This window comes from Lepidochelys olivacea, assembly GCF_965140295.1.
Source record: "Lepidochelys olivacea isolate rLepOli2 genome assembly, chromosome: 1".
Classification (NCBI taxonomy): domain Eukaryota; kingdom Metazoa; phylum Chordata; order Testudines; family Cheloniidae; genus Lepidochelys; species Lepidochelys olivacea.
In genome coordinates this window covers 126,992,688-127,015,382 of record NC_140411.1, presented here as the reverse complement: position 1 = coordinate 127,015,382, position 22,695 = coordinate 126,992,688, and the positions used below count along the sequence as shown (strand labels likewise).

Below are 22,695 nucleotides of genomic sequence, written 5' to 3'. Positions count from 1 at the left end.
AGCAGAAATATGTGGTTCCTTTTCTGACTTGACTACACCCAGTACACTAAAAACCTATTCAGAGTTTACAGGTTTCATACAAGATAAAAAAGAATGGAAGAATCTCGGTATTACAAAATCCACAACGGGGAAAGATATTCACAATGAATCAAGCATTTGTCATACACCGTGAATATTTGCCAGGGCTACTATTGGCATCCCAATGCACCATAAAGTAATGAATAAATTTAGATTAGAAAGAGGATTTTTCATTTTATGTCTGGGGAGGAAACAATGTTTATCCTTTTAGGACATATTATTGAGTTGTTGTGATCTATGTGTCAAAAAGTCAAAAGTATGAAGAAGGAAGTAGGTGTTGCAATTCAGTGTGCACGTTTACTATTGAACCACTTGCAGAAAATTTGTGGTCAGTCAGACTGCACAGCTTCAGATTATCGGATGTGGATGAGGAATCAGGTAAGATATATAAATCTTTTGGACATAAGTCACTTGAAGAAGGAGTTCCTACTAGAGTCAAACAGCTGAGTTGCAGCAATATATTGTAACAGTTCACATTATTGCTTTGTTATGTGCTTTATTTTTAACTATGCAAGGCTAAATCTTGGGGTTTGTGCCCAGTTTTTACTCAGTCCTTGATCAGGCAAACTGCCCTCAAAGTCAATGGAAGTTTGCTTGAGTAAACACTTAGTAAGGATGTTGGACCTTCGCATTTGGTCCATTGAATTTAAGGGAGTTGTTTTTACTCTTCTAATATAATTCTTGTAAATGCACATGCTTGATTTTACAGTGAGTATTGTAACATGGGCATAAGTACTCACAGTATTTCAAGTGATAGCGCATTATGATTCTGTTGGATGTCTAAGGTTTTTTAGTTAACTTTACAGATCAGAGGGTCTATTTTGCTGTATAAGTCTGCAAATAATTCCCATTTGTTCTGAGTTATGTGCATGCATGAAAGGTAGGATTTATGCTAAAAAAAAAGCACAACCTTTGGTTCTTTTCTATTTCTAACTGAACAAATCATTGTGGAAACATGATTTCACACACCAGTTAATTACAAAATACACGTTATTTCTGAGAAATGTACATAGCTCTGCTGCAATATTACCCCATTATGTATTTCCATGCTTTGATTGGTCAGTATTAATTTATTAATAATTATTTTACAGTGCCCAAAAGTCACATAAATCCTTTATATATGTATATATTTAGATACACATTGTTTTAAAAGACCTGAGGTAAAATTAAAAAAAAAACAACTTATATTACTTAGGTGCTTAAGTCACTTAAACACTTTAAAAAAATACCCCTAGTCCCTCTCCAAAGGGCTTCTGACCTAAAATTTAGACAAGATACAAATGATAGGAACAAACAATAGGGTGAGGACCAGGACCTACAAAAGAAGGTCAAACAGTTACTTAGATTTGTTATGTGTTATGTCGTTGTGGGTTTGCTCTATATACTCACAGATGTATACTTTTGCTTTAACTGTTTACACACTAAGGTATTTTAAAATATTTTTATTTTGTGTGAGGTGGACCGGTGGGAACCGTTACAATGAGGAATTGAGCTGGTAGGAGGGAGAGAAGGTGGGGTAAATATGTTATGAAAATAACAGATTTTTAAGTTCTCTGGCAATTTTGAAAAATCCAAAAAAGTTTGTTTTTTAATGTTTTAAAATATTTTATATACAATTAAAGAAAACTTTGAAATGAAAATTCATTACATTTCTTTTCAAAAACATCAAAACAAAACATTTTAGAGGGTCTTTTTTATTTGATTTTTTTTCAAAACAAACTGATGAAATTGACGCAAATTCGTGAAAATGTTTCTCTTGGCTTTCCAGCCTCTTTGGAGCTTTGTCAGGGAGTTTGAGCAGTTCTGTTTGTTGGCCTACCTCAGAAAACCCAGTGATGCAAAGCTTATTAGAATCTGAGAAAGTATAACACTAGGGCCTGATCCTTTTCTCACTGACTGATGGGAAAAATCCTATTGACTGGATTGGGGGCAATATCAGACAGCTCATTTCTGATCGGCATTGGGTCACTTCTCCCTGTTCCTTTAGAAAGTAATGTCTTTTTCTGTTAAAAAAGTTAGTTTTAAAAACAAGTTAGTTTTAGGGCATATTGTATGACTTTGAATTTAATCATTTTTAAAGATACAGAGGAAAATACTTTATTTTCTTTCGGCCTACTGTGGTTTACTCTAAATTAGGACATAATTCCCCATGCAGGGAAAACAGCGCAGAAAAAAGGCCAGAAAACAGATTCATGCACTATCTGGTCTGCAGAAGAAATTAATTTATAACAGTTTCTCACCCTATAGAATCATGTATTCTACTTAAGTATAATTGACAACCTCTATCTGATGTATGCAGTATAGCTGTACCCGTGTCAGTTGCAGAATATGAAAGAGACAAGGTGGGTGAGGTAATATAATCTATTGGACCAACTTCTGCTGGTGAGAGAGAGAGACAAGCTTTCTAGCTACACAGAGCTCTTCTTCCTGTCTGGAAAGGAACTCCCTGCCTCACAGCAAAATGCAAGGAAGAACAGATTGTTTAGCACAAGCAGTTAGCACATATTGTAAGGAACTATTCAAGATAGAGTGAGCAGTTAATACTTCTGCAGTCACAGGACAAAAAGAGAGGGTTAGAGGGTTACAGATTGTTGCAATAATAAGCCATAGATCCAGAGTCTCAGTTCAATCCATGATTTGGTGGTGTATTACAACAATCTGTAACCCACTAACCTTGAATGGTCCCTTACAGCAGTGGTTCTCAAAGCTGGTCCGCTGCTTGTTCAGGGAAAGCCCCTGGTGGGCTGGACCGGTGTGTTTACCTGCCATGTCTGCAGGTTCGGCCAATCGCGGCTCCCACTGGCCACAGTTCGCCGCTCCAGGCCAATGGGGGCTGCGGGAAGGGCGGCCAGAACATCCCTTGGCCTGCACCACTTCCCGCAGCCCCCATTGCCCTGGAGCAGTGAACCGCGGCCAGTGGGAGCCGCAATCGGCTGAACCTGCAGGTAAACAAACCAGCCCGGCATGCAAGGGGCTTTTCCTGAACAAGCGGCAGACCGGCTTTGAAAACCACTGCCTTACAGTATGTGCCAACTACTGCCGCTAAACAATCAGTTCTACCTTGCATTTTGCTGTGGTGCTGGGCGTTCCTTTCCCAGACCTGAGGGAGAGCTCTATGCGGCACGAAAGCTTCTCTCTTTCACCAACAGAAGTTGGTCCAATAAAAATTTTATTAAAGCTAATGTTAAAAAAATTATATAATACATAGGTTGGGAAAAGAGTGTCTCTACATCTGGGTATAGTGCTTAGATTATCTACAAATACAAAGTTAGATTTTTAAAAGTCATATGACACACAGAGTACATAATCAGCAATAACCCAAATTTAGGTGAACAGATTTCACAATACAGTTTAGATATTAGAATCCGAATACTCGGGTACATCACTCATGAAAAGTTGTACAGAGATTTGTTTGGTTTGGTTGTGGAAAGCAAAATATATCAATGGGTGGAGATTGTCCCTCAGGGCACGTCTTTGCTGGCAACGATGAAGCGCTGCTGCGGCTTGTGGCTTGGGTAGTCGCGGCAGCAGTCCTGGGGGAGAGGTCTCCCAGCATTCTAAAAAAACCCACCTCCACGAGGGGCGTAGCTACCAGCACTGGGAGTGCGGCTCCCAGCACTGGTGCGCTGTCTACACTGGCACGTTACAGCACTGAAACTTGCAGCGCTCGGGGTGTGTTTTTTCACACCCCTGTGGGAGAGAGCTGCAGCGCTGTAAAGTGCCAGTGTAGACAAGCCCTTAGTAATTGAGGATTAGGTTGGTTGTCCATTTAGAAAGTACAATCCATGAGGAAAATATTCGTTACTTTCCTCACTGCGCTTCTCATCTGCACTCCAGCTCATCCCTCTGGTATTGCCAATGTCCAGTGATGTCTTGAATAAACACGAGCCTTGGTGGCAGTCAACTTTTCCAGTGTGAATTGAGTATAAAATGCGACCATCCGATTCAGGAGCAATTTACACTCATTTTGCAATTCTTTCACTCAGATGTAAATGACTATTCACAGCAATGGGGAATCTAGCCCCCACTCTTTCAGGAAATCCCGAAGAGCTTGCAGTAGCTTTCTCCACATGGTACATTGGGTTGTGCAGAGTTCCTTGATTCCTACTGAATCCCTGGAAACCCCTTCCTTGACAAACAAGGGGGGAAAGTGTGTTTGAGTGTGATGTTGAGCAGAACAGAAATAATGTGCATGCTGACTCCAAAATGGGTTGTTATGCAGCTCACTTGGAGTCTAGATTTCACTTTAACCCCAATCCTAGTTGTGTTATTGCTAACGGGTGACTGAAGTCAGGGAATGAAACATACTAGGTTACATGTCCCAGGTCAAAGGGCAGGACTGAGGCCCCAGGGTGGGTGACCGGAATCTATCTGAATCATGCCTGTTTTGTTTTTAAAATGAAAAAAGGTTTCACTTCAGTGAAGAAGTCACTATGAGACACAGCAAAAACAACAGGGAGCCCTTGTGGCACCTGAGAGACGAACCCATGTATTTGGGCCTCAGCTTTCGTGGGCTAGAACCCACTTCATCAGAGGCATGGAGTGGAAAATCCAGTAGCAGCTATATATACACACATAGCGCATGAAAAGATGGGAGTTGCCTTAGCAAGTGGGTGGGAGCAGGGGGTCAGTCTAACGAGACAGTTCAATTAACAGAACAACAAGGGAGGAAAAAATCATTTCTGTAGTGGTAATGAGGGTGGTCCATTTCAAACAGTTGACAAGAAGGTGTGAGTAACAGTAGGGGGAGATTAGTATGGGGAAATTAGTTTTTATAATGACCCGAAATGCCTTTTCCATTGCTGAACTTGGCAGGACAGACATACTGATACTTTGCATCATCAAAACCACAGAAGTGGAGATTTTCATAAGATAAAGAAGAGGAACAGCAGCTGAAATTAATTTAGAAATGGACAGGTTGTAATGACATATATTAATGATATTACCTATTTTCATTTATTTCAGAGACTCTCATACACTCTGGAGATATTGCTATCCAGATGGAATGCATTCATGGTTCTGATAAAAGCAGTTCATCGTGAAGTTTGTTCCTATAACGGCACAGTTATACCAACACAAATGTTATTTTATAGTATTATGATTACATCTGCAGTTAGGCATGGCATCCTAATATCCTGTACGCTTTGTTCAGTGTGCTGGATAGCTTTATAACCCATTAGAGATACTGCATTGTGCTGATAAACTTTGTGTAGCTTATTTAGAGATTAAAATGTCTCTGCAGGTAACTTTAGGGGAAGAATTCTAGACATTCAGGCTATGTCATCAGTGCAAAAAAAGGTGTGTTTTTACCTAGGTAGTTAACTCCTAGCTATCTCGCTGTAAAATCCCAGTGGATACAAGGCACTGTAGTTTTTATCTCAGTGTAACTAGTCGAAGTCAACCCCTAGTGGGAGGTATAGGGTTGACCTCAACTAGCTACATCTAGGTAAAAACTATCAGTGCCTTATGCCACACAACCTAGGTAGAGCTCTCCTTAGCTGGATACTCATCGGGGTTCTATGTTTGAGTCCCAGTACACAAGACCCATGTGCTCTAAGTAGGCTATAGCCCTGCCTCTCTCCCCTTGGCCTGTCTGGCACAATTTCTAGGCATAGGCTCCCTGTCTGTTACTCCTTTGTGGAAATGGGACCCCAGGGCCAGTGCTGACACCCAGACTCCCCAGTAGCTTAATCACACCCTTTTCCAGAGCTCTAATCTTATGGGTGCTCTGGGTTTACAGTTCACCTCTTTAGGGACACTTGATAGTGGAAGCACATAACAGACACAAGGGTTTGGTAAGGGCTCCTCCAAACCAGTCACTTTTTACATTGGTTAGCACAAGAAATACACCGATCCAGGTAAAACAATAACACCTGTATGCATTTCCCTGCCTCATTTTCTTTACTGCTCTTGAGCATTCTTGGGGTTGAAGTCAGAGTCCTCTAAGTGTTCCAGGATCCCACCTCCTGCATGTGATTTCTGCACATGAAAGTATGCCCTTCTGTTACTCTCTCCTGCCTTCCTGCCCATGGCTTCTCCTCTGGAACATGCAGTCTTTCTGGTCACTTCTCCCTGTATTTCTAGCTCTAAAATAGCTGGTGACAGAGGCTTTCTTTTATAACCGCCAGACCTCTTTGTCAGGTGACTTACAGATCAGCCCCAGCAGGCGATCAGAGTCCCGTACCAAATAATTTCTTGCTTAATTACCATCCCCCAATAGTTCAGACTTGAAAAACCTGGTTTGCCCTGGGCAGTAGCCATCTCTTTATCCAAGGGGGCTCCATTTGAATGGACATTCATCAAAATGTAACAACCCTATACTGTTAGTTCTGTGCCAGGTGAAAGAATTTTTCCTGGCCCCTCCTGTGGGTTTTATCTCAATACGGAGACAAAAGACAGCAGAGAAGGTAACCAAGCCTCATATTCAAAATGGAATTTGTAGTCAGACACAGACACATTTCCAGAGTACCCAGGACCACCCTGATTTCCTAAATTGTAAATAAATTCCCCAAATCATCACACCTTGTCTCCACTCAGATTTTATGTTGAGAAACCACACCTCTTTGTCAGTGAAGACAAAGCCTCAACTGTGGGTTGAAGAGGAGGGGTTTGACTCATACCACAGTATGGAAGTGAATGGACCTGATTTTCCATCACCTCGCATCTTACCCAGTTATTTACATCTTACATAGGGGGTGTAAATGCTACCATTGTGCTGTAGTGATGTGTGAAAGACTTGTCTATACTAGAAAAGTTGAACTGATTTAACAAAATTGATTTCAAATTGATCTAGTTAAACTGTTGCAAACCTCTAATGTGAGACATACTTAAACCTGTTTAATCATTAATGAAATGGTTCAACACAAGCCAAACTAGTTTAGGGGTGGCTGTGGTAGGGGCTGGCACCAGTTTAAATTGCTCAATTTTAAATATTTTAGATGACTAGTTGAAGTCCATCTACAGCTGGCCTGATTATGACCAAGATAGAACTAAAGCTTATTTAGTTGAGCCAGGCATTCAGATCAGGCTCTGTGCTGGTGTAATAGCTTTGCTATGATCTGTTTTTAGCCTTCTCTTCCCTTATTTCTTCCTCCCTGTTTGAAGGAAAGATATTCTCTTACAGTCAATGGTCTATTTGATAAGCAATAATTGAGAAGTCTATTTGCTTTATCTGATGGTTGCTATTCGTTAAGACGTAGGGACATTTTTACTGAGCTCCGTGGTGACTGGTTTTGCCTGACTGCTAATTACTGAAGAAATTTGGTTGCAGTATTAAAACCTAATATCTTTAAACATCCTAAAACTAAATATATAAAATGCACCTGTCATAAGAGGTGTCTAGGCACATGGACATATCTTTAAAATGATACTCGATTTTTTTTTTGCCGATATTCTTGCCTGATTGTAATACAAAGCTTCTCGCACATCAGATTAGGGGAAGGAGAAAAGAACCCTCTGTTGCCTAGGAGAACTGACATCCTCCCTCTGGCTAGTGCTGCCCCCAGCAGATGGGCAACTGCTTTGTACAACAGATCCTACGTTAAGCACACTGCATTCAGTCATTCAAAGAGTCACAATGGCATAGGTAGTAGGGTCAGTATCCCAGGAAAACAGTCACCGTCATTTTACAGAGACAGAAAAAACCAGAGCATGTGGTCATTAGCACCAGCTGGGAAACCAGAAGCATCTGGGGGTGAAAATCACTCTCACCTTGAGACCTTCGTCTATAAAGGGTGAAGGACTGAAGAATGGGAGAGACAACACCCGCAACGTAACTTCAAGATGTTTCCACCAACCTATCTGCAGCCCCCCCTCTCTTATCAGGAGTAAGAAGTGTGTTATTAAAATGTAGTGTTAATCCCTAGCTCCACATTTACATGGTGGGAAGCTTTAAACAATGGGGGGCTTTTATTTGAAGAAAAAGCGTTGCTTTTTTAATTTTTATTCCCTGCTAGTTGGCCCTACTTCCACACCTCAAACCACTCATGCTGTCGATGTAGGAGAGGATCCTTTCAGGACAGGAAGTGGGAGGGAACAATCCTGCTGATGGGGATACCAAGAGGATTTTCCACCTCCTTTTAAGAGGGGGTTCCAGGCCCTGGAGGTAGCTGACAAGGTGGTGGAGAGGAGGAGATGAATCTGTTTTGGGGGGGCAGGTAGTGCAATGAAGAGATGGGGGGAGGATGTTCTTGTAATAAAGGGTATTTTGCAATAAACTTGTTCCCCCTTTTCACTATCTTACGCAGGCAATGTACACAGAGAAAAGAAATTTCCTAACTCCTTGATGTCAGAGTCAGGTGGTACAAAGCAGAACCACCACTCTCTGCTCTTGCCAACAAGGAACACATGGCAAAGGGAGACAGATTATACTCTTTGCCCTGCATTTCCCCACATGCAGTGAGCAATGTTCCTCCTAATTTTTCCCATGCATGTGTGGAATGAATTTTCTTATGTACACCAATATGGAGATGATGTGTGGCAAGGGTGGGGCTGAGAGGTTCGGAGTGTGGGAGGGGGCTCAGGGCTGGGGCAGAAGGTTGGGGTGCCAGGGGGTAAGGGCCTTGGCTGGGGGTGCAGGCTCTGGGGCAGGGCCAGGGATCAGGGTTTCTGGGTGTGGGAGGGGGCTCAGGGTTGTGACAGAGGGTTGGGGTGGGGCCAGGGATCAGGGGTTTGGAGTGCTGGCTGCCCTAGGCCTTCAGCAGGGAGAGAGGACTGCCCCCAGCCTTCTCTCCACACAGCAGCACCTGGGCTGGGGATGGCGTGGAGGTGCCTCTCCCTGCTGCAGCAATTCTGGGCCGGGCTGGGGGAGAGACATCTCTCCACACCACAGCAGCTCTGGACCTGGCTGGCACCAGGGGAGAGGTGCTTCTCCCCACCGCAGCCCTGAGCACCTGTGCAGCCCTTGATAGGCTTGGTAGGGAACTGAGGCAGTGAGTTAAGGTTTGAACATAGGATCAGCATAAAATCATGGACATTAAATACCAAAAGCCCCATCACGTGTGGGTCTAGCCTGTTTCCTAGGGTTATTCCATGGCTGTTCCTTACAGTGTATTTTCTAGTGCTTTGTTATTGACCCATTTTAGTAAACCCATGGGTAGGGTTATGACTATTTTTCTATTGAAAGCCCAATTTTGACCAGAGTGTTGCACCCAGCAGGTTCCCCACTGTCCAACTGTTGGCACAGTTCACACAGCAAAGGCATAATCGCTAAATAGGATTCCCTTCCCAGCCCCTGCAAAGGTTAACTGAAAACAAATGCCTCGGGGTTCCAGCAGGCACCACTCCACTAGTCCTGTGAGTCCAAAGCAGATTCAGCATAGTCTCTCATTCATGACGCTACCAGCCCTGGGCAGAAATCTTCTCAATTCACGCTGATATGTTTTTCCCTGGATCCTATATCCCCAAACACTTTCTTTTAAAGGTCTCTTTCTACAGGAGACTGGATTGTCAGCACCAACCTGTAGGCCTGATAGATTGTACACTTCCTGCATTGCAGGGTAGGTTTTTTAGCTCACATATAAGGAAACCCAGTAATCCTTTATTGATCTTTCTAGAGGCAGGGTACATACACCTCATCATAGGCACTTCCTACCCTTGATCCACCCATCTTCTAAAAACCAAACCTTGTTTTCTGTCTAATCTCCATCTAACCAGAGATTAGGTACACAAGTTGTTTTGGAAGACCTAAAAGTTACTCAGTCTGAGGTTTTTAACATAACACTTCAAAAATGGCTTGGTCTGGAAACTCGACATTTGTTTCATCCCATTGTCCTTGAGGAGAATTAATGCTTTTTGAGTATTTGTAAGAAGGTTGGTTGATATTAATTTTAGGACTATTCACTATGAAAATATTGAACTTTGAAAACTTTATCAGGTCCCAGCAGAGCTTACATACTTTGGAGGTTTTAAGATTTCATTTAGCCCAGGGGTTCACGAACCTCATTGCACTGCGACCCCCTTCTGACAACAAAAATTACAACACGACCCCAAGATGGGGGACCGAAGCCTGAGCCCGCCCAAGCCCCTGCACCCCAAGCAGGAGGCCAAAGCCCAAGGGCTTCAGCCCCAGGAAGGGGGCCTGTCACCTGAGCCCTGCCACTTAGGGCTGAAGCACTCAGGCTTCTGCTTGAGCCCCGGGCAGTGGGGTTCGGGCTTCGGCCCTGGGCCGCAGCAAGTCTAAGTCAGCCCTAACGAACCTATTAAAATGGGGTCACGATCCACTTTGGGGTCTCGACCCACAGTTTGAGAATGGCCGATTTAGCCCTTTTCATTGCCCAGATATCCTTGAAAGTCATCACTAGGATAGAAAGTACCTCACAAATATTCCCCCCCCCCAAAAAAAAGATGCCTACGTGTTGAGAATCCTCCCCAACATTCCACAGCTTACCTTTGTCCTGCTCCCAAGAGCTGCTGGGTTCCCTAGCCACTGGCAGCTTCTCATAAACACACCCTTCATCTGGACAGAAATGCAGGTGGGCTCTAACTGCCCAGGGCGGAGAGACATTGGGCATCAGACATCTTGGGAAAGGTGAGCAAGAGTGAAAATGAAGAAAGGGAGGCTGAGTGCTCAGGATAAACTGGTAGAGTGACCAGACAAGGGGGAAGAGACTGGAAGGAAAAGGAACGGAGATGAGATTCTTTTCAATTAATCATGGCCCAAAAAGGAAACTAGCAGTGGAGGTGCGGCGATATTATCAAATGGCAGAGTTCATGCCCCATCTCCCTCTCCTTCCCATTCATGACCCAGCTGGTGTAAACTTTTCTGTCCGACATGCAACTATCCCCCTCATCCTCTAGCAAACCTTGTAATCCTTTCATTGCCAAAACACATCCACCCACTGTTCCAACCGGTGTAACCCATTCAGTACACACAATACTTGGAGTGCAAACAACACTTCCATCTCAGCACTGAGGGCAAGTGAGCAAGTGCGAGAGCTATTCAAGGGATTTTAAAGCTATGAAAGGGTTAACACAGAAAGACATATTAATGATATCCAAAGCCCTTCTTGAAAACTGGTACAATGCTCCAAAGGGAAACACAGCAAAAGAGAAACTGGAGGATGCACCCTGCAGAGCTGGTTTTCGCCTTTCTTCTGCCTTTACTACAAAAAGAACAGAAGAAGGATTATATCAGGAGAGGTTTTGGCTTGTTATGGGTTTTCTTTGCAACCAGAAGAAGCTAGAAGTATTTGCCAGGTATACTATATTTACATTTATAGCACCACCTGGTATTAGAAATGCAGCATTGCAGCTACCCATTGATAAGAATGGAAAAATCACCAAACACTAATTTGGTTGTTTTAATTTTTGCATGATGGCATTTCCTAAATTTGAGTGTTTGACTTTGCAAACTTAATGTTCTTTTAGCACAATTTTTAATGTAATTTTGTATATAATGGACTCCTGACCTCTTTCTTTTCTCTTCTGCTGATTTTAAACAAGTTAGTTGGTGGCCCACAATTCTGTGCTACCTCTGTAGAGTGACATTCTCCCAAGAAGGTTTCATATAAAACATGCACCACCTCAGTGCACTCACTCTGCATCCAGTGTAACTGCTTGAGGATCTGCCATCTTATTACTTACTATGTTTTTAATGTCTGATTCTGCTGAGTAAAGTTTCTCCTCCATGATAAATAGAATTGGTTTAATACACCAGTGCTTTTCTCCATGGATTTAAGCCCAACGGAACGGCATAAAGAGAAAGTATTGCTTATGCTCGTGATTCATTTATGGCAAGTTTAGTGATATTTGGTGTTCTTAAAGATCCAGTTCCTGGAGTCAAACGATTTTTCAGAGAATTCCAACTCTCATTTTTTAGTTTCTAGCTCCCATAGTTGTGGAGGAATAGTTGAAACTATGAACCCTAATGGCTGAAAACCCATAAGGCAAGTAAAAACACAACATGTATTATTTAAAAAAATCTCATGACTTTTAAGCTAATCTTAGGATTTTTACATCTATCTCAGAATTGCTGAGTGTTTGAGGTTGGCAATGCTATCTTCAGCTAACTGTGCTCAGTAAAAATGCTGCAGAATGATTCTACCTTGTCACCATCTTATTGCCCCCATGCCCTAGTCTTCCTGAAATACAAGCTGCTACAGGCAACAGTACTTCAGGCCCATATTTTAAATCTGCTCTAACATGTGCACCGTGTAGCTCAAATGCTGTTTCGCCATGTGACCACTCTCATTTGAGCTTGGCAAACTGATGTGGGGTAATCTGAGTGCAGTGAAGTGTTGCAGTGAAGACAAGCCCTCAGAGACACACCTCTGAACACTTCCAAGTAAAATTCCCCCTTGTCCCTTGGAGCAGTAGTAAATCTGCTGCTTTGATATGCCTAGACTGTGGCCAATGGTAGAGGAGAGGCATGTGTGTGGAGACAAGACTCTGCCCATTATCACACATCCCCATCCCCTTGTTCAGGTGGGTAACCGCATTTACTCAAAGTCCAGGTAGGCGAGGTAGGGGCTTAAGGAACAGACTCTCTCGCTCCCAACAAGAGCGTTTAGTCCAAGTCACAGTCTCGCCACTCTTAACCTCTGTGTGCATCATTTTCTCCAAATGGGATAATATCACAGCAGTGTTATGAGGCTCTATTTGCATTAGTCATTGTACAGAGCTTGAGAGAAGTGAGGGGAGGGAATGCCAGTCGCAGTTCCCTGAGTCACCTTACTGATTTTGCTCTAAAGAAAAGCTGCAGGGGGGCAGCTTTAATTTATGCAGGCTTGGAAGGATTAGATTTGTATTGGTAAATGTCAGTAAACATCAATTTCACTGTACACACACAAACCAAAGAAAAATATTTCCTTCAATAATAATTAACATTTACAGACAGAATAAGAAAAATGTCATGTGAGAACTTAATAGAGTCAAACTCCAGTGATTTAGACTTCTGAATTAGGCTGGTCACAAATGAACTAGCAAATGAATGGTAAAAACAGGTATGATTTGTTGATTGAGCTATATTATTTTGTATATTTTGACACACGTAAACAATTTGTGTTTTAATGGTTTATACAGCTTTAACATTTTGAATCTGAAAGTCTACTGCCATTCAATAGTTGTCTGACACCCCTTCCCTTCATAATTTCATGCAACTGTGAAAATTTAAATCAATAAAAACAGAAAAAAATGCTTAAAAATAAACTTGTTTGATATACCTAGTTTTAAATTTATGCCTGGTATTATCCATCAAAATTATTTTAAAAATAGAATTCTGCCAGGCATAAATTTATGCCAGCAAAGAAAGCAACACAAAGTAAACTAAGCAGATCTGAGGATCCACCCCATTAATGTTTGTGACGTGCTCAGACACTGTGGTTATTGGAACCACACAAGTAACTAGATAGAGCTACTATGTATTTACCGTCAGTATACTAGAAATGTGGCAATTCTAGCTCTGCTAATCCAGAAACATCCAGTGGTCTCACTTTATTTCTCAACAAATAATGAAGAGAATAGTACTATAAGGAGGTGGCATATTATTAAATCTTCCTTACTTGTACACTTATCCCACAGAACCTTTGCTAATATATTATGAAGAATTAAAACTGAACTACACTTGTCAACATAAGAACGGCCATACTGGGTCAGACCAAAGGTCCATCTAGCCATAGGCACTGTCTCCGTGGGTGCTCCAGGGCTGGAGCACCCATGGGGAAAAATTGGTGGGTGCTCTGCACCCACTGGCAGCCAAGCTCCCGGCCCTGCCCCTCCGCCCCAGCTCACTTCTGCCTCCTCCCCTGAGTGCGCTGCGTCCCTGCTTCTCCTCCCAGTGCTTGCCACCACAAAACAGCCGTTTTGCAGCGTAACAAGCTGTGGGAAGGGGGGGGGGAAAGTGGGAATGTGGCACACTCAGGGGAGGAGGTGGGGAAGAGGTGGGGCCAGGGCGGGGATTTGGGGAAGGAGTCCAATAGGGGCAGGGAGGGGGCGGAGTTGGGGCAGGGACTTTGAGGAAGGAGTTGGAATGGGGGCAGGGCAGGGGTGGAGTCGGGACGGGGTCAGGTGGGGTCGAGCACCCACTGGCGCCAAGAGAAGCTGGCGCCTATGCATCTAGCCCAGTGTCCTGTCTTCTGACAGTGGCCAGTGCCAGGTGCCCCAGAGGGAATCAACAGAACATGTAATCATCAAGTGATCCATCCCCTGTCACTCCTTCCCAGCTTCTGGCAAACAGGGGCTAGGGGCACCACATAAGTGAACAAGGTACATTCGATGATGTATTAGCCTTCGTTTTTTAAAATTCATGTTTGTTAAAATGATTGTTCACAAACCCTTAATGCCAGGTAGTGAGGTCCTAACTTTTTGTGATTAGTGGGGAGGGGAAATTACTGGTTTCGAAAAAATGATATAAAACAAACGTGATTTTTTGTATGTCATTGTGTCTGTATATTGATTCATATGCTATTTAATTTAGTAGAAACCAGTACAGCGAGTTAAAAGCTGACTTTTTCATGAATTCCACTTTGGAAGGAAATGGTAAGATGTATGTGCTGTAGTTTTTAACTTTTGATTTATTTTTCTAAAGTCAGAAGTTCCTGCCCAGCTTGTTGCATTATAATAAGGGTGAAACGGTCACATCCCCTCCACATCCTGTGTGGGCTTAGGGTTACCACCTGTCTGGGTTTTACCCAGACAGTCCAGTTTTTGGCTTCTGTGCTAGGTGTCCAGTTTTCAACCGGAAAGTCTGGGCAAAAAGGGGACCTGGCAATCCTAACTGGCACCCAAAGCAAAAGTCTGGTTACCATGGGTCCGGGGGAGGCATCAGGTTATTAACCCAGCCTCTGCTCAGCCGGGGCCACCTCCTACCTTCAGGCAGGCTCCTTGAGACACTAGCGAGTAACGGGGGGTGGGAGGGAAAGCAGCGAGCGACGGGGGCACAGTTTTTGAGGGGGGAAAACAGAGCAGGGGTGGGGCCTTGGGGAAAGAGGCAGAAAAGGGGGAAAGACCTGCGGGAAGAGCCAGAAAAGGGATGGGGCCTCGAGGGAAGAGGTGGAGCAGGGATGGGGCCTGGGGGGGGAAGAAGCAAGGCAGGGGACAGGGCTTCGGGGGTCTAGTTACCAGCAATTAGAAAGGTGGCAACTCTATGTGGGCTACCTATATCACAGCTATCCACAACACTCACTCCTGTGCTGGTGCATGGGGAATGCGCAGACGGGCAGGAATTCTGCCCTCCCAATGTTCTGGCCAGCACAGCGAGCTAGCATGAAGGGGAAAGTAATCTGTGCCAGGTACAGGGCTGGTGCAAATGATTCCCCACCCTGGGAAGAGGGGAAACCATGAACCAGCTTATTCATCTCTGAGTCACAGTACGGTCTCTGGTCTGTTCCTGGCTAATACAACTATTCAGAGAACACAGGAACTTCCATACTGGATCAGACCTAAGGACCATCTAGTCCAGCAACCTGCTGCAGACAGTGGTTACTACTAGATGCCTCAGAGGAAGGTGTCAGAACCCCACAGAAGACAGATGTGGAGTAATCTGCTCCCCACATAGGTCTTATGCTGGTATCTAATAGTTATTGACTGGTTTAAGCCCTAAAGCACAAGGCTTAATACCCCTTTCAAAATTTGTGTTGACATTAAGTGTGATAACTCTGAATATTTGTATACTACATAAATGTCCGAACCCTTTTGGAATCTTGTGTGAAAAAGGATTCCTTGCACTGGCTCACAATTTCCCACCTTTTAATTTCACTGTCTCCTGAGGGCTCGTGGCCCTCACTGCTTTGGGCTTCTTCAAACTACGGTAGTAGTTAATATTAGGAAAGAAGACAGAATTGAAGGCTGCCTAACCAGCGTAGCATTGAGAAAGATACAATGTTATACAACGCTGTGGTTAATTCAGGAGACATTTCAGCAATGTAACAAGGGAAAATATGAAATACATTTGATGTGGGTGTACTTAGAAAAATACTCCAGGCGAGGTGTAAAATACTTAAGAATATGAGGAAATTCAGGAGCCTCCCCACCTACATACAAACATATGAACATCATGATTGCTGAGGTTATCACTTTTAGAAATACCATTCCAAAGGTACCCCTGATAACGACAGAGCGGTTAACTAAAACACTGATAGGCTGACTTCAGTGGCATCAATTTAGGAAGCAGCACTTCCTAGACTAAATCAAAAGTGCAGAATCCTCTCTTGACTTGGGGCTCTGTGAATAAATGCATTTATTACTCATTATTATTAATAATATTTGGCTCCCAGTATTTTTTCATTCCGTCCCACTTTCATTCAATATTGTCTCAGTCACTTGTATTCACTAAGCACCAAGACCCTGCATGTGATGCACTGCACATAATTTGGTTGGTGTCAATCAACAAAACAGATTTGTAGTATTGAGCCTTGTTGTTCCTCCATCAATGTGCTTTGTTCTGTTCTACTTCAATCCATGCCATTTGGAAGAAGAACGGGACCCAAAAAGAACCAAGGGGAAAATCCTCATCTGATGTAAACTGTCAAAGCTTCAATGACTTCACCTGAGCTATAATAATATACACTAGCGGAGGATCTTTTCCCAAATCCTTTGACATTCATGTGCTCACTCATTCATGCATTTTAGTAAGAATATATTAAGCACTATAATTTCCAGTCAGTCTGTTCTCAGATTCCAAAATATCAAGAGTTCTATATACAAGACCTGTTCCTGCTTCCACTGACTTTAGTAGGAGCAGAATTAGTCATTAATCATATTGTCATTTGAACGCTGAAGCCTGGCCTACAACATTTGAGGATTATTGCATAGGAGTCACGTGACAATTGCAACAGCCTTTAGAAAATGTTAATTTCTCAAAACTCTATATTTACTAAAAAGATATCTGAGATCCAGTTTAATATTGTTATTGCAGAAATCAGCAGATGGTGCTGTTACACAACCTCACAAATTATTTTATATAACATTGGAGCATGGTTCAGCCTTGGAAGAAATGTTTTTATTGTGTTACTTAGTGATGTAGTTTCTTCATGCGGGATCTGTGGTGAATGGCAGGGAAATTTTCTTTCTCCCTTAATCTCACTAATCAGGGTCAATTCTTGAGGCACAGTTGCTTCCTGGAAACAAGGAATTGGTTTTTGTTCTGAGATTCCTAAAAGAGGGGATTACCCGCATGCTGTTTATCCACCTCTATTCCAAGACAGGTGTAGCTAGTGTTAAATAAATAAGCTGCACTAAGAATATATTCAGCCTGTATGTCCCTGACTTGTTTTCCAACAGGAAGTTGACCTACAAGACTGTAGAACAGAGGTGGGCAGACCTTGGCCCACGGGCCACATCCGGCCCATGGGACCATCCTGTCCGGCCCCTGAGCTCCTGGCCTGAGAGGCTAGCCCATGGCCCCTCTCCTTCTGTCTCCCCTCCCCGACAGCCACACCGCAGTGCGGGCAGTGGGGCTGTGAGCTCCTGCCGCTCTGAGCGGCATGGTAAGGGGGGCGGCGACGGTGGTGCACTTGTGCGGGGCGGTGCAGGGGTTGGGTAGGAAGTCCCGGGGGGCAGTCAGGGGACAGGGACCAGGGAGCGGTTGGATGGGGCGGAGGTTCTGGGATGGTCAGGGGTCAGGGAACAGGGGGGTTTGGATAGGGCATGGGACTCCCAGGGGACCTGTCAGGGGGTGGGGGTATGGATAGGTCGGGGCAGTCAGGGGACAGGGAACAGAGAGGGTTGGATGGAGGTGGGATCCCGGGGCTGGGGCCGGCAAGGGACAAGGAGCAGGGGGGATTGGATGGGTCAGGAGTTCTGAGGGGGACAGTCAGGAGGTGGGAAGTGGGAGGGGGCAAATAGGGGATGGGGGCCAGGTTGTTTGGGGGGTACAGCCTTCCCTACCTGGCCCTCCATACAGTTTCACACCCTGATGTGGCCCTCGTGTCAAAATGTTTGCCCATCTCTTCTCTAGAATCTGTTACCACTAGGCAGAGGGGCTACAGAGGGGCCTGACCCTGTAAGGTGCTGAGCACTTTCAAATCCTTTGACTTCAATATGAGTTGAGGATTCATACCACTTCTCAGGATCATGCCCTCATTCATGTTTCTACAAGAACAGGGCAAAATTTTTCGGGTGAAATACTTTTGGTGAAAAAATGCATATCTGGTGACACCAAAACATTTCCTGAATTCATGTTGGTTTCAGCAAATTGTTTTGGTTGAAAATAATCTCCCCCACCCCAAAAAAATTCCAACAAATTTCAAAACATTTTGTTCTGACATTTTCAAAACAAAATGTTTTGATTTTTTGGTTTGAAGTGAACTGCATTTCAAAATTTCCTTTAATTTTATTTTTAAAACAATGAAAAAGTTTTTAAATGGTCAAAATCAACATGAAATATTTCAGCTTTGCCAAAACAAAACAATGAGCTTGCCCTTAAACAAACTCTTTTTGACTTTTTGATTCACTGAAAAAAATACTTAAAAATCATTTTGGTTCAACCCAAAACAATTGTTTTTCAATTTTTCAGAATTGCCAGCAAACCAAAGAATATCCATTATCCACACAGCTCTAGTTACTGCATTGCATACTGTGAATGAGGACATCAACATGGGAGTTACAAGTACTTAGCCCCTCGGGATTCAACCCTTTGGGTTTGAATCACCAAAGATTTAGACCCCAGTTCAGAATAGTATCCAATGTTCAAGATGGCACTTAAGCAAATATTTAACTTTGAGCACAAGTTTGTTGAAGTTAATCCACCAAAATGTATAAAGCACCCCCATCAAACACCCCATAATATGAAAAATAACGTAAAATACACATAAATACAGTAAGGTAAGAAACCACCTGTCACGATGTCTGGAGTGGCTCAGAACCATGAGTGCCGACCTCAAGGCAGACTGTCAAAAGGCAGGGCAGACACCCCAAACTGGTTATATGTCCTATCATTAGATTTCACCAACCCAGTAACAAGCATGACCCCCTAAAGCACAACAACAGCCTTACTATGGAGTCACAGACAGTCCTTTTGGGCATTCCAGTCTATCTTGCCACCCAGGCAAGCTGGACTTTGTGATAGATGGTCACTTTACACCAAACATCACAACAATATCTAGGTTTCAGAGTAGCAGCCGTGTTAGTCTGTATCCGCAAAAAGAACAGGAGTACTTGTGGCACCTTGGAGACTAACCAATTTATTTAAGCATAAGCTTTCGTGGGCTACAGCCCACTTCATCAGATGCATTCAGTGGAAAATACAGTAAGAAGATATTTATATATACAAAGAACATGAAAAGGTGGAAGTACCCATACCAACTGTAAGAGGTTAATTAATTAAGCGGCGCTATTATCAGCAGGGGGAAAAAAACTTTTGAAGTGATAATCAAGATGGCCTATTTCAGACAGTTGACATGTAAGTGTGAGGATATCTTGGTATATATAAATATCTTCTGACTATATGTTCCATTCTATGCATCCGATGAAGTGGGCTGTAGCCCACGAAAGCTTATGCTCAAATAAATTTGTTAGTCTCTAACAATATTCAGGTTACTCCTCGTGCCAAAGGACCAGTCACTTACCTGACAATTGTACTCCGATCTCAAACCAAAGACAACACCTGAAGCCAATCCTGTAATAAACTAACTAAGAGTTACTAAGAAAATAAATGAGAGTTATTTACAAGATTACAACAAGTAAGCATACACACAAATGAGTTACAGACTTAGATTTAAAAAGGTAATACAAGCTTCTATTAAAAGCAGCTGTGTATGTCCTTTAGGACATGCCAAACAGCATGGGGATCTCTTGCTTATGTTTAGGAATCTTTGCCCCTCAGAGTCCAGACAGCATACAGAGACCCAGTTCCTTCTTGTCCGGGATTTTTATTCCCTTCACCCCAGAATCCAAGTTGATGTGATGAGTTCATGTACGGATCTCCCCTTCCTGGAGGGAGTAATGAATGAAATCTCTGTCCTTTGCCACTGCACAATGCCTCCTTTTCCTTCAGTGGCCCATAGGACAAACACTTTACCTTAAAAAGAAAAGGAGGACTTGTGGCACCTTAGAGACTAACAAATTTATTTGAGCATAAGCTTTCGTGAGCTACAGCTCACTTCATCTGTAGCTCACGAAAGTTTATGCTCCAATAAATTTGTTAGTCTCTAAGGTGCCACAAGTCCTCCTTTTCTTTTTCAGGATACAGACTAACATGGCTGCTATTCTGAAACTTTATCTTAATTAATGCTTCTTTTCTGTTTGGTGACAGAGGTTTACAATGCAAACACTCAATATTACTTTATACCATGGGACACAGATATTATAAGTAGGATTAATACATGCAGCATCCTAGAAGCATTCCATGACTCTAAACACTAAACACATTCTGATAATACTAATATCTATTTAACTAACCCACAGGGGAGCCAGACTGGTTTCCAGCTTTCATCTGTCTGCGTTCAGTGAGGCCCTGGGCCTTGGCATGAGCTAGCACCTTGTCTGCCAGTGTCACACCTCCCTCTAAAAATGTTAACTATTAAAGCCAATTGAAAGGGCCTGCATAAAGGAGGGGGGGGGGAAGGTGGAATGGAGGAGGAGGTGGAGAAGATAATAAATGGATCAAGAATGGGCATGGTAAAACATGGTAAAAATGGAGGAAAAAGCTTTAAGCCTATTTAAGATATAGCAGCAATTCTTGGTGATGTATGCTCAGGTGGCTGGATCTTGCATCTTGCTATTGCACTAGAAACAAAACTCGTTAAGCACTTTAGAAAATAGCTAAAAACTATTCTTTGGTCCAAAGGGCAGAGTGAATATGATTTAATGTGGTGGGAATGAACAAACTAAGAGTTTTATCATGTGTTAGATTAACTTGCTCTTTTAAAAAAATTCACCAAAAATACATTTTTTAACCAGGTCTAATCTCTACCATCTCGAGATTCTTCTTTTGTGGGAAAAGGTGCCTGAAGCTTTTCCATTTGTCCCAATCCAGAAGAAATCACTGAATCTATCTCACTATCATGGGAACACTGCCAAACAGCACCATAGAGATGCTTAAGAACCAAATGCTGCAGACCACTTTGCCTGCCCTCTACTTGTTCATCTTCACCATCAGCATTCCCCTCAATTCTATCTCCTTGTGGTTCCTTTGCCGCCACTCAAGGCCTTGGACTCCCACCATCATGTTTTCCATTAACCTGACAATCACGGACTTGCTGTACAGCATACTTCTCCCTTTTCAAGTTGTCTACCATTTACGGGGAAATGACTGGCCCTTTGGACCGGTTCTGTGCCGCATCATAACTGTGCTATTCTATGCAAACATGCACTGTTCCATTTTAACCATGACAAGCATCAGCATAGAGCGCTACCTGGGAATTGTTCACCCGCTGAAGCACAGGGCCATGAGACCCATTAGAACAGCTCTCCTCACATGCATCATCATTTGGATATTTGTTTTACTGCTGCACTTCCCACTCATGAAGACAGAGCTAACCTTCCAGGTAGAGGAGCTGCAGATAACCACTTGTTTTGATATATTGCCCAAAGCTATGTTTCCTTCAAGAAATCATTTCATCGCTTATTTTGGCTCTCAAGTTCTTCTGTGCTTTCTCCTACCTTTGCTAATAATGGCATTCTGCTACACCTTAGTCATTCGAACTCTTCTTAATTCCCCTCCCACACAACTAAGGGAAATTAAGAAGCAGACAATTTTTTTGCTAATAGTGTTGCTTACAGTCTTTGTAGTGTGTTACGTGCCCAATATTGTGATATCAATCATCCATTTCATCTTTAGTACCCAATATAAGACTGCTTATGTGGAATATAAGCTGTCTCTGGCTTTGAATAGCCTTAATTGCTGCTTCGATCCACTTGTTTATTTTTTTGGTTCCAAAGAGTTTCGACGAAAGATACAGAAGAAGCTCTGCAGATGCATGCCTGATATATTCAGTGAAACTGCCACCATCTTTTCAGAACAAGATGTGCCAATAACATCAAGAGAACACGCACCACATAATTAAAAAATGTATTTGATCTGGAACAGATTATATTAGTCATTGCACCGAATCATCATCCAGACAGTTTAGAAGTTGTTCTATTTTAGAACATAGAATGTCAGGAGATACAGAAAAGTACACCACACAATTTATTGCCACAACTTATTCTGGAAACATACCAGGCACTCAGGAAGGCTCAACGTGCATGGAAAAAGGCATCTCTCTTAGCTTGCTCAAAACAATGCATTATGGGACGTAAATTACTATAAATTAGGAATACAAGAAATGTGTTAGTGTCAGGTACCTGCACTGCCTTGGAATGTGTTTCTGGAACATTTTCTACAACCTGGTTCCCAGTTCAGCATTTCTAAAGTAAATAATTGACAGCAATAAAATAAACACCACGTTTGTGAGGGGCAGAGGAATAGCTGAACCTAAAATGATGCACATCCCTTGACTTAAAAGTAAGCAAAGACTGGTGATTAGCATCTGTAATAGGGGAAAAGCCAAAAGAAATGAAGACAAGGTTTAATCTGGTCATGCAAATTTTATTTCCTCTTTATCAGTATTTACTTGACTGGCATATTCAGTCTTAAAGCATAAAGCTTATGCTCCTTTTTCACTGACACTGCTTTGACAGGCCATTTATAGACAAGGCCCATTTTACTATGCAATGTATTATACCTCACTTATGTGGCAA

The 22,695-nt window shown here is 42.8% G+C and overlaps 1 pseudogene across 1 annotated transcript; it reads left to right on the top strand.

The window, feature by feature from the left end:
• The first annotated feature begins 428 nt into the window (after positions 1-428).
• LOC311514846 (P2Y purinoceptor 8 pseudogene) lies at positions 429-22,307 on the top strand (annotated as a pseudogene). Its single transcript, XR_014714690.1, has 2 exons — positions 429-456; positions 20,914-22,307. The product of XR_014714690.1 is annotated as a P2Y purinoceptor 8 pseudogene (transcript).
• Positions 22,308-22,695: the final 388 nt, after the last annotated feature.